This window comes from Gadus chalcogrammus, chromosome 16, assembly GCF_026213295.1.
Source record: "Gadus chalcogrammus isolate NIFS_2021 chromosome 16, NIFS_Gcha_1.0, whole genome shotgun sequence".
Taxonomy (NCBI): domain Eukaryota; kingdom Metazoa; phylum Chordata; class Actinopteri; order Gadiformes; family Gadidae; genus Gadus; species Gadus chalcogrammus.
In genome coordinates, this window is record NC_079427.1 from 31,785,829 (window position 1) to 31,800,242 (window position 14,414).

The following is a 14,414-nucleotide window of genomic DNA, read 5'->3' on the forward strand; positions in this document are numbered from 1 at the left end:
ATAATTAAAGGATATACAAACATAGACAGACATCCTATATCTGTCGAATTCTTGAAGAAAATAGTACAATCCGGATCACTTTTAACTCACTTTATTTGTTAAAGGGAAATAGACCAATTATGAAAACAGCACTTTTCCTGGGATTTAGGGTGTTGTGGTGGGTATATGGTGCTCCCACACGCATACAAACGTTGAAATAAGTCTGTGCATGATTTTTTGAGTGAGATACGCATTTCTGGAAGCAGCCCGCCTCCAGCTACCAAACGAGCGAGTTTCGGCGCCCCCTCCTACGTAGGAAGGGGGTACATTTGAATATTACCTCCCACTTCCCCACTCCCCTCCAATCAGAGTATTGCTAAGATTTTGTTGACCAGCGGACGAGCAGCTCTGGCGGGGGGAACTCGGCGCTAGCCCTGCAGCTAAGCTCCGGGAGTACAATCCCTTTCTCTGGCGCCGAGCTCACCCCGCTGGAGCTGCCCCCGAAGGGAAGTCGGGAGGAGGAGATATGGAGTAGAAAGGGATTGTACTCCCGGAGCTGAGCTGCCGGACTGCCGCCGAGCTACCCCAGCCGGAGCTGCTCGTCCGCTGGAGCTGCCAGCCACCTAGCTTTGGCGCCAGTTCAGCTCGGAGGCAGTCCGGCCGCTCAGCCCCCGGAGTACAATCCATTTCTTCTCCATGTCGCGGTTCATGGACTTCAGAAAGTCAATGCCAAAGTGCCTTCCCCCCAATTCTTCTCAACCATGGTCAGACAGTCTTTATTATTCATAATATCATCCGAGGCGCACATAGCTTTTGGCCCTGATATTAGATTATATTAATACCTGCATATAATATTATTATTATGTTATATTATATATAGAGCTCCAGAGCTCTGTTTCAGTTGGTTGACTCAGAGTTCAGGGTTGGAAAGCAACTCTGGGTTTTCGGTTTCAGAACAGGTGATCAGCTTTGGGTTAATCAATTCTGAGTGTGTTCACTCTGGGTAGAGGGCGTGCCTGTTGACTATAAAGAGCCATCATCAATGGATCTCTGATAAAATGATCAAACATGGACCAAAAGCGTAGATCCACTTACTTTTCCCCCACGGAATTGGAAATTCTAATGAACGCGTAAGCCAAGCAGTTACCCATTAAAAAAAAAAAAAAGCAATACCGCTGCGGCAGCGAGAGCGCGAGAGAGAGCTGGGCAGGAAATAGCTGAACAAGTCAATGCGTGAGTAAAATAAATTAGTAAAATAAAATAAAATAAGAGGAAAGTTTAATATCTTCCACTTATTCAATATGTAAATTGTGTGTGTGTGTGTTTGTCAATTTACGCAGGAACAATCCGATTTGCCCCTAGAGGACTTGGCAGCAAATGAAGATGAAGTACAATAATATAGTTCAAACAGGTAAACTAATGTTTCATTGAAATCAAATAAACTGTGCTGTTTTGCCTGTTCTACCTAATTTAACAGCTATATTCAACATGTGATGGGCCTATATTTAAGGAGTAAATGTAAGTAGTGTGGTGGTTAACATAATTCACCCACGGAACTATGGGTGGGGGTCGTGTTTAGCACGGACCCTTTTAGCAGACGGAACGACCGTCCAGTTCAGTCCGGTTTGACTTTCCGAATGTACGTTTTATGGTGTTGTGTTCATTAAAACTTTGTGCTGGATACTCCGCCTCCGCCTCCCGTCTCTCGGCACTACACTGGCGACCCCGACGTAGGTCTCGCTGAAGCTTCAGGGACCAAGGCGAACATGGCGAATAATGCTTTTATTAAGTTGCCGGAGTTCTGGGAGTTTTCACCAACGGCGTGGTTCGCGCAGACGGAGGCGCAGTTCCCCATCTGTGACGTCACGGACGACACCGCACGCTACTACCACGTCGTGTCGGCGCTGGGGAGATCCACTGCAACCCGGGCGGCGAATTTCCTAGCGAATCCCGGCAAGTACAGGGACCTCAAAGCCTTCCTCTTGAAGACTTTTGGGCTGTCGCAGTCAGAGCGGGCCCAACGGTTGTTGGCTATTCGGGGCCTCGGGGACAGCAAACCCTCTGAGCATATGGAGATGATGCTCAACCTGCTGGGTGCGGAAGAACCTAACTTCCTCTTGATGGAGCTGTTCCTCCAACACATGCCACCGCAGGTCCGGACGGCGCAAGGATTACTGAGCACGAGGATTACTGAGCCACGCGCGTTGGCGGAGGAAGCCGACCGTTTTTTCCTGGCTGCTCAGAGTTTCGCACCCGAAGTGCTAGCCCCAACACGCAGTGCCTACCCACCGGACAGTGACAGGCTAACCAACAGAGCCCCAGTGGCCGCCGATGGCCGTGCCAGCAATGGTATGTGCTATTTTCAGGCAAAGAGGTGCCGGTCCCCGTGCAACTTCAAACCGACGGGAAACGCCAAGGCTTGCGCTCATTAGTGGCCATGAGTGTGGCCATGAGTGCAGGCACGTCAACCCGGCTATTGTTCATCAGGGACACTCTCCGGCCGCGAGTTTCTTTGCGACACCGGCGCTTCCTGCCGGTGTCGTGGATTAATCGAGATTTAAAACACTTAGACTAATTCAAGAGAGAGAGTAAAATGAAAACGAGGGGTCCGGAGCAAGAATTGACAAAAGACTTTATCGTGCAGCAAAACAACAACGACAACAGCCTGAGTGGGTTTGCAAAGTCACTGCCGTTCACAAACTGCGGCGTCTTTTTATACACACAAACAGAACAGCTTCTCCTTGAGGTGTCTGCCTCCATTCAGTCATAAATCCACTTTAACCTGAATGGTCAGAAAATAGACAACAAATGGTCTGCAAAGATAGCCCTGCTCCTTTTAGGGGGGCTCCATCTGTTCTAAACCCAGACACCTAGGCACCGTGTGTTTTCCACTATTAGGTATAAAAGACCTCATAATAATCACAGTTGACCATAGAATATAATCAGTAATTTCTACCACACATCCCCCCTTGTTGGGGCCAATAAGGTTCCAACAAATTACTTGAATTATTGCTAAGCCTATATGCTACTAAGCCCTTGCCAAATTGACACCATATTATACATAAAAAATTGACATAACATACATTCAATAATGTGAAACATAATAAAAATTAAAAACTAAGATTGTCAACAAGCTTGCATGGATTTGAATAGCTCTGATTATCGTCATATACCGGTATACTATATAACGTGGGGGGTTTGGGCATCGTGGTTGTTGCTTCTGGTTGCAGCCACCAGCCCTGAAACCCATTAAGGTGCGGCCACACCAGACGCGTATCTCGCGTACTTCGCGTCTCAAATCGCCATTTTCTCCATAGGGAACCATTGGTTTAATACGCGTATTACGCGTATTAAGCGTATAAGCAACATTGTACGCGCGTATGTGGCGCGTAAATATTTACGCGCAATACGCGCTATACGCGCGTATATCGCGTATATCGCGTACATTTCAAGAGTTCAAAAAATTGAACTTTTTACGCGAAGTACGCGAGATACGCGTCTGACGATTGCCGCCTTGCCCAATCAGCGTTGAGCTTGACCCGACGTCACTGGCAGAGAGTAGTGAGCTTGGACAGAAGCATACGGCCGACATTTTTCTTTATTCTGTGTGGAAATAGTAACATAGTTACGCCATTAAATGCTTTTATGGAAACATTTCTAGCGAGAAATGTGCATTTTACTTTCATAATGTTCGCTCGGTGAATGTGAAGGATGTTTGGTTTGATAGTTATGACGAAGAGGGAACGCTCCGTTCACTTGCATGGACAGAGTCTCTGGTTACTAAGCAACCTCAACGTCTTGGCGGACTATATATCTGCTGATCAACACTACGAATGCTGGAAACACACCAGACACACCATGTGAAGTTATTTAACCCGATTATTGTTATTTATATCCGAGATTATTTAATCTAACCCGATCTAAACTCTATCACCCAAACACGGCGGCGTTTGGGTTTCCTACCTCGGACTCCAGCGCAGCTTATCCTGGGGCAACACACACACACACACACACACACACACACACACACACACACACACACACACACACACACACACACACACACACACACACACACACACACACACCCAAGTGTTGGAGCCTTTACCGTGTGGAGCCTCTTCCTGGGGCAAGACACACACACAGCCACGGCCGACAACTTTCTTTATTCTGGTTGGAAATAGTAACATAACATAACATTTGGTTTGATAGTTATGACGAAGAGGGAACGCTCCGTTCACTTGCATGGACATTGGACTCATCTAGGCGAGTGACGTATGCGCGTATGGCGCGTATTGCGCGTATGTGACCATTTTTGACACAAAATGGTCAAGCAACATTTTACGCGCGTATCTCGCGTAAAAAGTACGCGAGATACGCGTCTGGTGTGGCCGCACCTTTAGTCCAATGTCCATTTGTTCACACTGTCTGAAATGGTTGTGGTTCACATGAGGGGTCTGATTCTCACATTCCGGTCTCCTCTCTAGTTTCACTCCAATCTATCTCCCCATAGAGCATCCTCTCCCAGTCACCCGACGACTCTATGCCAGACACCATGAGGGCCATCTCTTTAGAAAGCCTGGATGCTATTACGGATCTGACAATGGGAATGCAGCAGCAGAAGATCAGACCCATCACTGTTAGTACTATTAGGAGCACTACACCTATCTTTGCGAACATCATTCCCCACATACCAAACTTTGTTTCAAGCCATCCAAACATTCCCTGATCATGGCCTGCGTTTTCCTTTAATTCTTTTCTTAAACGTTTTAAATTGTTCATCGCAAGTGTAAATGATTCATCTGGGGCAGTATTATTTGGAATGAAGGTACAACACATTTCACCTATAAGATCACAAACTCCCCCCCTTTCTGCTAAAAGCCAATCTAAAGCCTGTCTGTTCTGCCAAGCCACAGTTTTAAGAAGTATATATTCTCTCATATTTAATTTATACTTTCTGTTATAGCCACATGCATTCCTGACGTTACTGTTAAACACCATTTCATTGGATTAAATTGGATATGTAATTTACACCGATCTTTCCTATGTGCATGTTCATAATTTAATGCATGAGGGTTAATGCACATAGGTGTTGGTCATCCGACATAACAGTAAACACAAAGTCATTGACTTGGTCTTGCGGTGGTATGTGAGCAGACAAGACTGTTTTCCCTTTGTTGTCAATTAGTCCTGAATGATTTTGGGCCGGATTATCCTGTGTTCCTCTCTGGCTTTCTTCAGTAGGCCTACCACCCCCTAATTCCTGGCCCTTCCAGGTTTGTGTTGTCCCCGTGGTTTCATCCTTCCTCGGGGTCTGTGCTTGTGCCAGCGAAATCTGGCACAACCCGTAAAGGATCAGAAACAGGCTCCCCGTTTTCAGCATCATCATGCTGCTGTATCTCTTGGCTCGACTGGATCTGGTCCTGGGGCAGCTGGTCAGCCCCACGTGTGTCTGCGTCTGGCTCCTCCTCCTCACGATCGTCTCTGGCTTTGGGTTGAGCAGCTTTTGTACAGTGGTTGAGATGATACCACGTGGCACTTCCTTCCACTTGGATGGCTGTTGGTGTTGCGCTGGTGACTTTGTATGGTCCTTCTCTCCTGGGCTAGTTCCACTTTCTCCTGAACATCCTGAGATACACTTGGTCACCTGGCTCCACCCCCCTTGGTGGCTCCTTCTCCAACTCTGGAACTCTGTCTTTCTCTTGTTGAAAAATAAGCCTGTGTATGCCAGTTAGTTGTCCCAAATAGCGTCTTAATTCAGTTTCCAATTGTTCTAATGGAGGTCCTTTATGAGGCCCTCGAATGACAGGTGAAGGCATGGGTCGACCCGTAAACATTTCATGCGGGGTTAGATGCGTCGTTCTGTTAGTTTTCATGCGATAACTCATTAGTGTCAGTCGTAGTGCATTAGTCTTTTAATTTAGTACTCTAATTTAATTTTGTTAATCTTTGTCTTAAGTGTCCGATTCCTCTCTGCACCATACCTTGTGGTTTGAGGAATGTAGACACAGCCTAATCTTTGTTTGACATGCAGATGTTAAATCACTTGTTTGAGTGTTTTCTGAATAAACGCAGCTCTATTGCCTGAGCTAATTTGTGACGGAATTCCAAACCTTGGCATGACTTCTCTAGTCAGAACCTTGATTACCGTAGCCGCACTTTGGTCTTCTGATGGGACTGCTTCTACCCATCTGTTGAACACTGTTTTTTCAAATATTTCACACTTATTTAGCTGGATGTTAATCATTATTTGCAAGTATGGTGAAGAAAAACCTTGTTTTCAAAATTTTTCCTAATACCTCCCCCCTTGCGCAATGGTCAAAACCATGCGCTTTAAATGATAAACAAATCTAATAACGCCGTTGGTGCACCCAACGTCGAAAGTCTAACCTTAAGCATCAGTAAACTGAAACCAATCTTTTGGGAAGGGAAATCGAAACCAGTATGTCCAAATCCTAAACCCAATATGGGTGGGTTTACCATCAGCCGCCCGAAACCACGCTGTTCCGAAGTCATGCACTAAACCGAAAAAACATACATGCATTAGTGGCCTTCTATGCCACAAAGGTAAAATAAAATGAAATAAAACGCGACATGCCCCGTTTCAAGACGACCTCTGCTGCCAGAGCTGACATATCTGACTCCTGTTCCCCCTCCACCTTTCATCAGCCGGCTTTTCCTATGATGGTTGCAGTCCGTCACTCCATGATCAGGTGAGCCAGTGCTCACAGTGACTCTGCCAAGTAATCGTGACTGTGCCTGAATTAGGTTGTCCCGGGCTTCAAGGTGGGATCTTACCCGTCGTTGGCTAACCAGCCTTCCATACTGGCTTACTGCAGGATGCCGTACCTGGGATACGATCAATCCCCACCTATATGGTGGTATAGATCGCAAAGTGGAGGGATGGAGACAGAGTCTTCAGCCGCATCTGCCTTACGCAGCCATATGTGTGCGTCATGAATGCACATCAGGGCGACTATAAAACAAAAGATAATTTATCAGAGTTGAAATTATTAAAGTGTTGCAGCAGTATTAGTGGCATTTGAAGGTAAACCCACTACTTCCGAATCCAATTTGACAACATAGCATGTATGTCTCCTTCCCAGCAGATGTAGCGTCAATCCACCTATTGTCCTTAACTAGGGAGATGTGAAAGAAAACAAAAATCACAATATTAAAACTTGCATCTTCAATATTGGGCGACTCACTTTTGTTTTAACCGTTACTCAAAATCACAATTCTCTTCATAATCCTACCCGATTGCCCTTCACTATCTATTCAAATTGGACGACCTAATTAAACCTTTTATTCTACCTATTGCTTGCATTTAGTGTTTTCCATATTTTGATTCACTACTATACCAAACCCAAATCCTCTATGTTGTTCTTAACTAGTTTATTCAACACTGAATTGATACATTGTTTCTATTTAGTAATTTATTTGTGTTGTTATCTTAGCACCTAGACCTCGTCAGGTCCAAGCACCAAAATAACATCCACCTATCCACGCAGAGTCCATGGGTTGGGTCTGCTCCTCGTTTGATGAGTCACTTTACCCAGGCGCCATTGAACCCATTGACTCCTGTGGAGTGTGGTGTGCAGACAATTTTTAACGCTAATTGCTCATGTTTGAGTCTAAATAATTATTCCTAAATCCTGTAATCACCATTTAACTTGCTCAGGGACACATCAACACTCAGCTAGGAGAGATGGGGATCGAACCAGCAACCCTTCGGTTACTAGACAACTGCTCTACCTCCTGAGCTAAACGACCCCAGCCACCTCTTCGCTGATTTATTACCTCCGGGTCGGTCCGTGTCCGCCCTTTTTGCTGTCATTACATTCCTCTCCCTTCTCCAAACACCTTCCCTCTCCGATCCAACCCGTTGTCTCACCAGTGCTCTGTGTACCAAGATGTAATGATCTATACCACATGGTGTTCCGACGCGATGCAAAGTCTCCAAGAGCCACAGAATCACCAATCCCAGTGGTGGTTCTACGTTTTTTCTAAAACAGTGGACAAGGGTTACATTCAGGAACCAATTACAGAGTACAACCAAACGCACAAATAATCTATTAAGCACAATGCAAATTCAATCTCTTTCTCTCTGTTGTCTCTCTGTAATGTTCGCCATCTCTCTCCTTCCTCTAAGAACAAAGCTAGTACTAACTTTTCCCTGTCCCTCTTTGCTGAGGCCGTTTTTCCACTTCTGTTATCTATGTAGTTCCTTATCACTACCTCCATGTCCCGATACATTATTGGATCAAAAGTCCCTCCCATGGGCCATATAGTACCTGCTGCTTCTGTCCTTTCTTCCCAATTCTCAGAGATCTTTTTCATCTCACCTTTGAGCAATAGACGGTCTCTACTCAAAATCTCTACCGCTGTTGGTACCATTTTTAATTATTACTTTATTACTTTATTTATCTATTCTGAAGTACACTATTTATTAATACAATTTATTTGAGTTTATTCTGCTAGTTATTTTCTATACTTTACTATCTCTAAGCTATAAACGTGAACTCCTCCCCGGCGCTCGTCTCCCTCCCTGCTTTGCAGGCTCCTGCTCGTCCCCTGTGTGATTGCTCGTGCACGTGCAGTTAGTCAGCGCGGTGATGTCAAAGAAGATTTACACATTTATTCAATACTTCAACAAATTAACTATTCTCTATCCGTCTAATTTATTTATGATTATCAACTACTTTAAACAAATGAACTATTCTCTGTCCGCCTAATTTATTTATGACAGAATCAACAACAACAAAAATGAACCGGGTCGTAAAAACCTCCGAGGTAACTTAATCCTAACACGACTTAAATACAGACAATAAGCCGGTTCATACAATTTCTTTATCTTATATTGAAAAATGTCCGAATTGTTTGTAATTAATTACAAATAAAAGGTTGACCGAGTGTAGAAACTGGCCTTTTGGTTAACACATGAACAGTCGGATGAATAATGATTCAACCAGAATTCCAAACAAGAATGATTGCCACAAAGCACCAAGATCAGAATTAAAGACTGGCCCCACCTCCAGATCCAATATCTGCAGCTTAATTGAATCACGTTTAGGGCATTGAACTCATACAAACGATGCTTCGCACAACTAGTCTATTCCTTCAAAAATAATGGCTGAACACAAACACTCGACCAGATCACGAACAAACAAGAGACTCCTCAAAATACCAACTCAAACGGTACTCCAATCAAGAAACTTATCTATTCAAAAGCGCGAGAATCTGCTTTCTCAAAAATGCCAACATCGGAACTAGAAATTCACCAGTCGACATCCCAAGCAAACCTCTAAAATAAAAATGAATTCATCAACGGCAATGAATTCCAACAGACAAGAAACTTATCTATTCAAAAGTGCGAGAATCTGCTTTCTCAAAAATGCCAACATCGGAACTAGAAATTCACCAGTCGACATCCCAAGCAGACCTCTAAAATAAAAATGAATTCATCAACGGCAATGAATTCCAACTCAACTCTCTGTGATACTCTCAAACATCCAACAGGCACTTCAATCGACCTGCGGACCTGTTACTGTCCTATTGGAACTTTCCCACTAATTCGATCCTCTAGAATACAGCCACAGGACTTTATAATAGGTCTATTTGACCAAAACCTCAAAACTTAAAATAACAACAACTCGTATCAAAAATAGGGAGACACACAGCGTCTTGGTCATTTAGAACCACAGAGCGCGAATGGCCAATGTGCGCGCGCACGTCAATCTCTCCCGGAGCCCCCGTATCTCTCACTCGCTCATTTATCTATAATTTTGGTTCGTTTGATCGAAGAGACACTTTACCTGCTGCTCGGCGTTCAGACGGGGCAAGAACAGATCAAACGACTCTATCCTATATATGGCAAGACAACTTACCCTTGAGCTCTGGTCGTATGATCCGTTCGCGTCCCGTCCTCTGGCCCGGCAGCTGACGAGTCCCTATTTCCTCCTGGTCGTGACGCCAAATTATGTCGTGGATTAATCGAGATTTAAAACACTTAGACTAATTCAAGAGAGAGAGTAAAATGAAAACGAGGGGTCCGGAGCAAGAATTGACAAAAGACTATCGTGCAGCAAAACAACAACGACAACAGCCTGAGTGGGTTTGCAAAGTCACTGCCGTTCACAAACTGCGGCGTCTTTTTATACACACAAACAGAACAGCTTCTCCTTGAGGTGTCTGCCTCCATTCAGTCATAAATCCACTTTAACCTGAATGGTCAGAAAATAGACAACAAATGGTCTGCAAAGATAGCCCTGCTCCTTTTAGGGGGGCTCCATCTGTTCTAAACCCAGACACCTAGGCACCGTGTGTTTTCCACTATTAGGTATAAAAGACCTCATAATAATCACAGTTGACCATAGAATATAATCAGTAATTTCTACCACACCGGCTACGGTGGAGGACACCGCCCCTGGCGTCCACGGTCCACAGTTGAGGTCCGCTAACGACACACCCATCCGCACATATGGTACAAAGACTGCGGACCTGTGCTTTGGAGGCCAGCGATTCAGGTGGGATTTTTTCACGGCCGATCCCCTGCTTGGCGCGGATTTCCTTTGTGCGCACAATCTGCTGGTAGGCGTAAAAAACAACCGCCTGGTGGACGCACAGACGTTCTACTCGTTTGAATGTGGCCGCGGTCGAGCGGCTTACGGCGGGCTCTCCAGCTCCCTCTCAGAGGGGGACGAATATCAACGCCTGCTCAGGGAGTTCCCCGGTATATCCCGACCTACCTTTTCCGCGGTCACGGCGAAACATGGTGTAGATCATCATGTAGACACCAAGGGCCCACCCGTCTACGCTAGGGCCCGACGACTTAACCCCGATTTTTTTGAAGGTCGGTGAAGGTGTGAAGCTGAAGGTCGCTAGGTCGGAGTTCGCCAACATGGAGCGCCTGGGCATCAGCCGCCGCTCGGACAGCCCCTGGGCCTCACCACTCCACATCGTTCCCAAACCAGACGGCAGGTGGCAACCTTGTGGGGATTACCGCCGCCTGAAAGACGCTACCACGCTCGGCCGCTACCCAATCCCGCACATCCAGGACTTCTCAGCACACCTGGCGGGCAAGCGGGTCTTCTCGAAGGTGGACCTGGTGCGCGGTTACTACCAGGTGCCGGTGCATCCCTCGGACATCGCCAAGACAGCGGTGGTGACGCCGTTCGGGTTATTCGAGTTCCTGCGCATGCCGTTCGGACTCAAGAACGCAGCTCAGACCTTCCAGAGGTTAATGGACTCGGCGCTCAGGGAGATGCCCTTCGTTTTCGTTTATTTGGATGACATCCTGGTTGCCAGCTCCTCCGAAAAGGAGCACCAGGGTCACCTGCGCGACCTCTTCATGACCCATGTCTTCTACTCAACCTAACCTTGCCAGAGCCTAGCCATATCATTTTAACTTTATGCTTGATTTATTCACATGCCTTTTTCTTTTTTAGTACCTTTAAAAGTGCCTTGGTCTACTCCCCCTTCATGGTAGCTCTCCACTCTCCGGCCCCTCCTCCTTGCTACATCCTGGTCCCGGATTTATGGAGCCTACCCATTGGACAAAGAACAGACCATCACCAATCTCAATCAACTGATTCACATCACCTGCTCTTACATACCCTATATATGCTCTTTCTGTTTTCTTTTCTTGTATCCTCTGATGAAGCCGAATAGGTGAAACGTTAGGAACACATCTTCTTCTGTATCTCTTTATCAAATGCAAGAGAAACTATTTAGGTAAATTATTTTCTTTGCTGTCTACGGAAATTTGTTAGTTATTCTTTTATTCTTTTATATTTTTTACTTTGAGGTTTGTTTCCACCTTTGTTGGTGTGCAACCTCTGTTTTAGTTTAGATGCTAGGATCCAATAAATATCTATTTTTATAACTGCTCTTGGATTTTTTTACTTACCCAAACCTGCCAACGACGTCGAGTGGGGTTGTTTTACCCTCTCCTTTTTTCCTGGTGGTCTATTGGGCGGTGAGTACCCCAACATCTGCGTGATCAGTTCAAGAGTTTTTTCTAAAGTGTTTTTACACAAAAGACTTTGGGAAGCTAACACGGAGAAACAACAATTACCCACTCCTGCCTTCCTCGCTCTGCTCTTAACCTAGAGGAGAGTGTGGTCGTCTGCTGTGTTTTTGGACGTGGATCTGTGTATACACATATATACATTTATATGTATGCGTGTACGCTGAAGACCGACCCAACATTTCCATCAACCGGTCCTACTTTACCTGCCCTTCCTCCCTTGAACCCTTCTTTAATTTCCTTTTTGGAAATTACCACCAGCCCATAACCACCAGTCTACCAACAAACATTTTTTGTTTCCTGATCTACTCCAGCTAAGATAACCATCAACCTACTGGACCACATCATCTTACCAACCTTTTCCCATTGATTTATGTCCAGTTATGTTTATATTCTGACTCCCATGTTATATTTGTTTTAGTTTATCTTTTTATTTTTCTCTTTTTCAATAGCAAATTTCGGTTTAACCTTATTTTAGTTTATTTTGCATTTTTCTCTTTTATTTTCTCTTGTTTTCCCCTCCACTCTCCTTTTTCTTTTACTCCAACCCCCTCCCTCGTTGTCTTACTCTTGTCGTGGCAATTTCTATATCAGATATTGCGTCTAAGCAGATGAGATATTTAGATGCAAAAAGCACACAATACTGTTGACAATTAGTGGTTATATATATTTGTATTAAAAGTACGAACAAAGATACATCACAACATGCATCAACAAACAACATAACAGGCATACATTACAATAATCTGGGGCCCCAGATGGGAGCTTCTCTTTGCGTGTTACTTCATTCTCTGAAGGTACGCTGGGGAGAAGTCCACTGAGTAGCTAAAGTCAGGAGCTTTTATACACTTAGATCGGATCCTTGAGGGCAGTTGGCATCTGGAGGGGGTGTCCCCCCCATAAAACCAAAAACCTTTGTTAACCAGATGTTAATCTATTGCTTGAAGTTTCTTCAGAGGGCAAAAGGTGGTTGAGGCTGTTCCTTATCACCCTTTGCTTCTCTACGCTCCCCAGGGGGTCAAGTAAAACAGGCCCAAACCAAACTACAGACAACATGGAAACGGAATGTGAAACCAGATTACATCACATGAAACACTAAGAATTACATTTTAGAAGACCTTGCAGAATAGCAAGATTCCAAGAACGGGATGTGAAACCAGATTACATCACATGAAACACTAAGAATTACATTTTTATAAGACCCTGAACATAACATGTAGATTTTCCATCACACTCTTCTTAGTAATTAGTCTGGGCCCCCCCTTTAATATGGCAAACTCGTTCAAAAATAGGTTTAGCCTATTGGGTACGTATAACACAGTGCCACAGAAGCCTCCACCTTCCAAGGTTAATCCTGTTGGGACAGACACTGTAAACAATTCAGACTTTGTACTAAGTAAAACTTATTTTAAACTTTTGCAAGCAATCCACCATATTGAAATTCTGGAAGAAGCCCTTAGAACAGGGGTCCCCCCATTGGGGATGGCCAGAAAGGTTGCCTACCTCACAGCCTTCATCAAACCGGCAGCACCAGATGAGATTGTCTTGTCTGAAATTAAGAATAACACCATTGAATGGTTAAACAATAACTTAAGGACTTTAATAAAACATTATAATGGGATTCAAAGGGACTCACCCTTGACCCTGAGCATATTTAGTGCAGAGGCCCTTGAGAAAGCCCTTAGATGGGCCCGCCAAAGATATGGCAGAGGCCTGACTCCCTCATCCATCGTTACACTACGCTCATTATTAAACAGTCCTACTATTGATCCATTACCACCTGCTATTCCGTTGCTCATCTCGGATCACACAGTCTTCCCACCACTTCCTACACGACCCCCAACATCTTCATTTCCCTTTAAACACCGCAATACACTCATCCTACCTTCCAGGCCTTTACCCATTCCTTCTCTTCTCTCCCTCCCACCATTTTCTCTTGGTTTGATCCGACACTTTCCTCCTGCCTCTGTGACTCCACCGGTCCCTCAGCCACCATGGAGAGGTCACCCTCCTCTGCCACAACGCCTCCCGGTGGTTAGACCATGTCCACCTCCGGTCACTATACCAACACAGACCAACCCAACTGAAACTTCTGTTAAACACATCCCAGTGACCCTCTCTAAGTCTTCTACACCAGGTCCTGAACCCTCAATAACATCCCTTACCTCTTCAACCCCCAGACCCAATCGTCTCTCCCGCAGGAGGAACCAGACCCAGGGTCGGCCTCACCTTTTGAGCCTTCCTCTGGTTTCTTCCCCGATGCTTCCTCCTCTGACGAAGGAGACGATTTTGCCAGTTACTGAGCAAATTAGTACTGACCATTGTAAAACAGTAAAACAACCCAGCCTGCGTACCTTCTCTGCCGAGATTCACCCTTGTCCTCTTTCACCTCCTTTGGTCCCTCCGG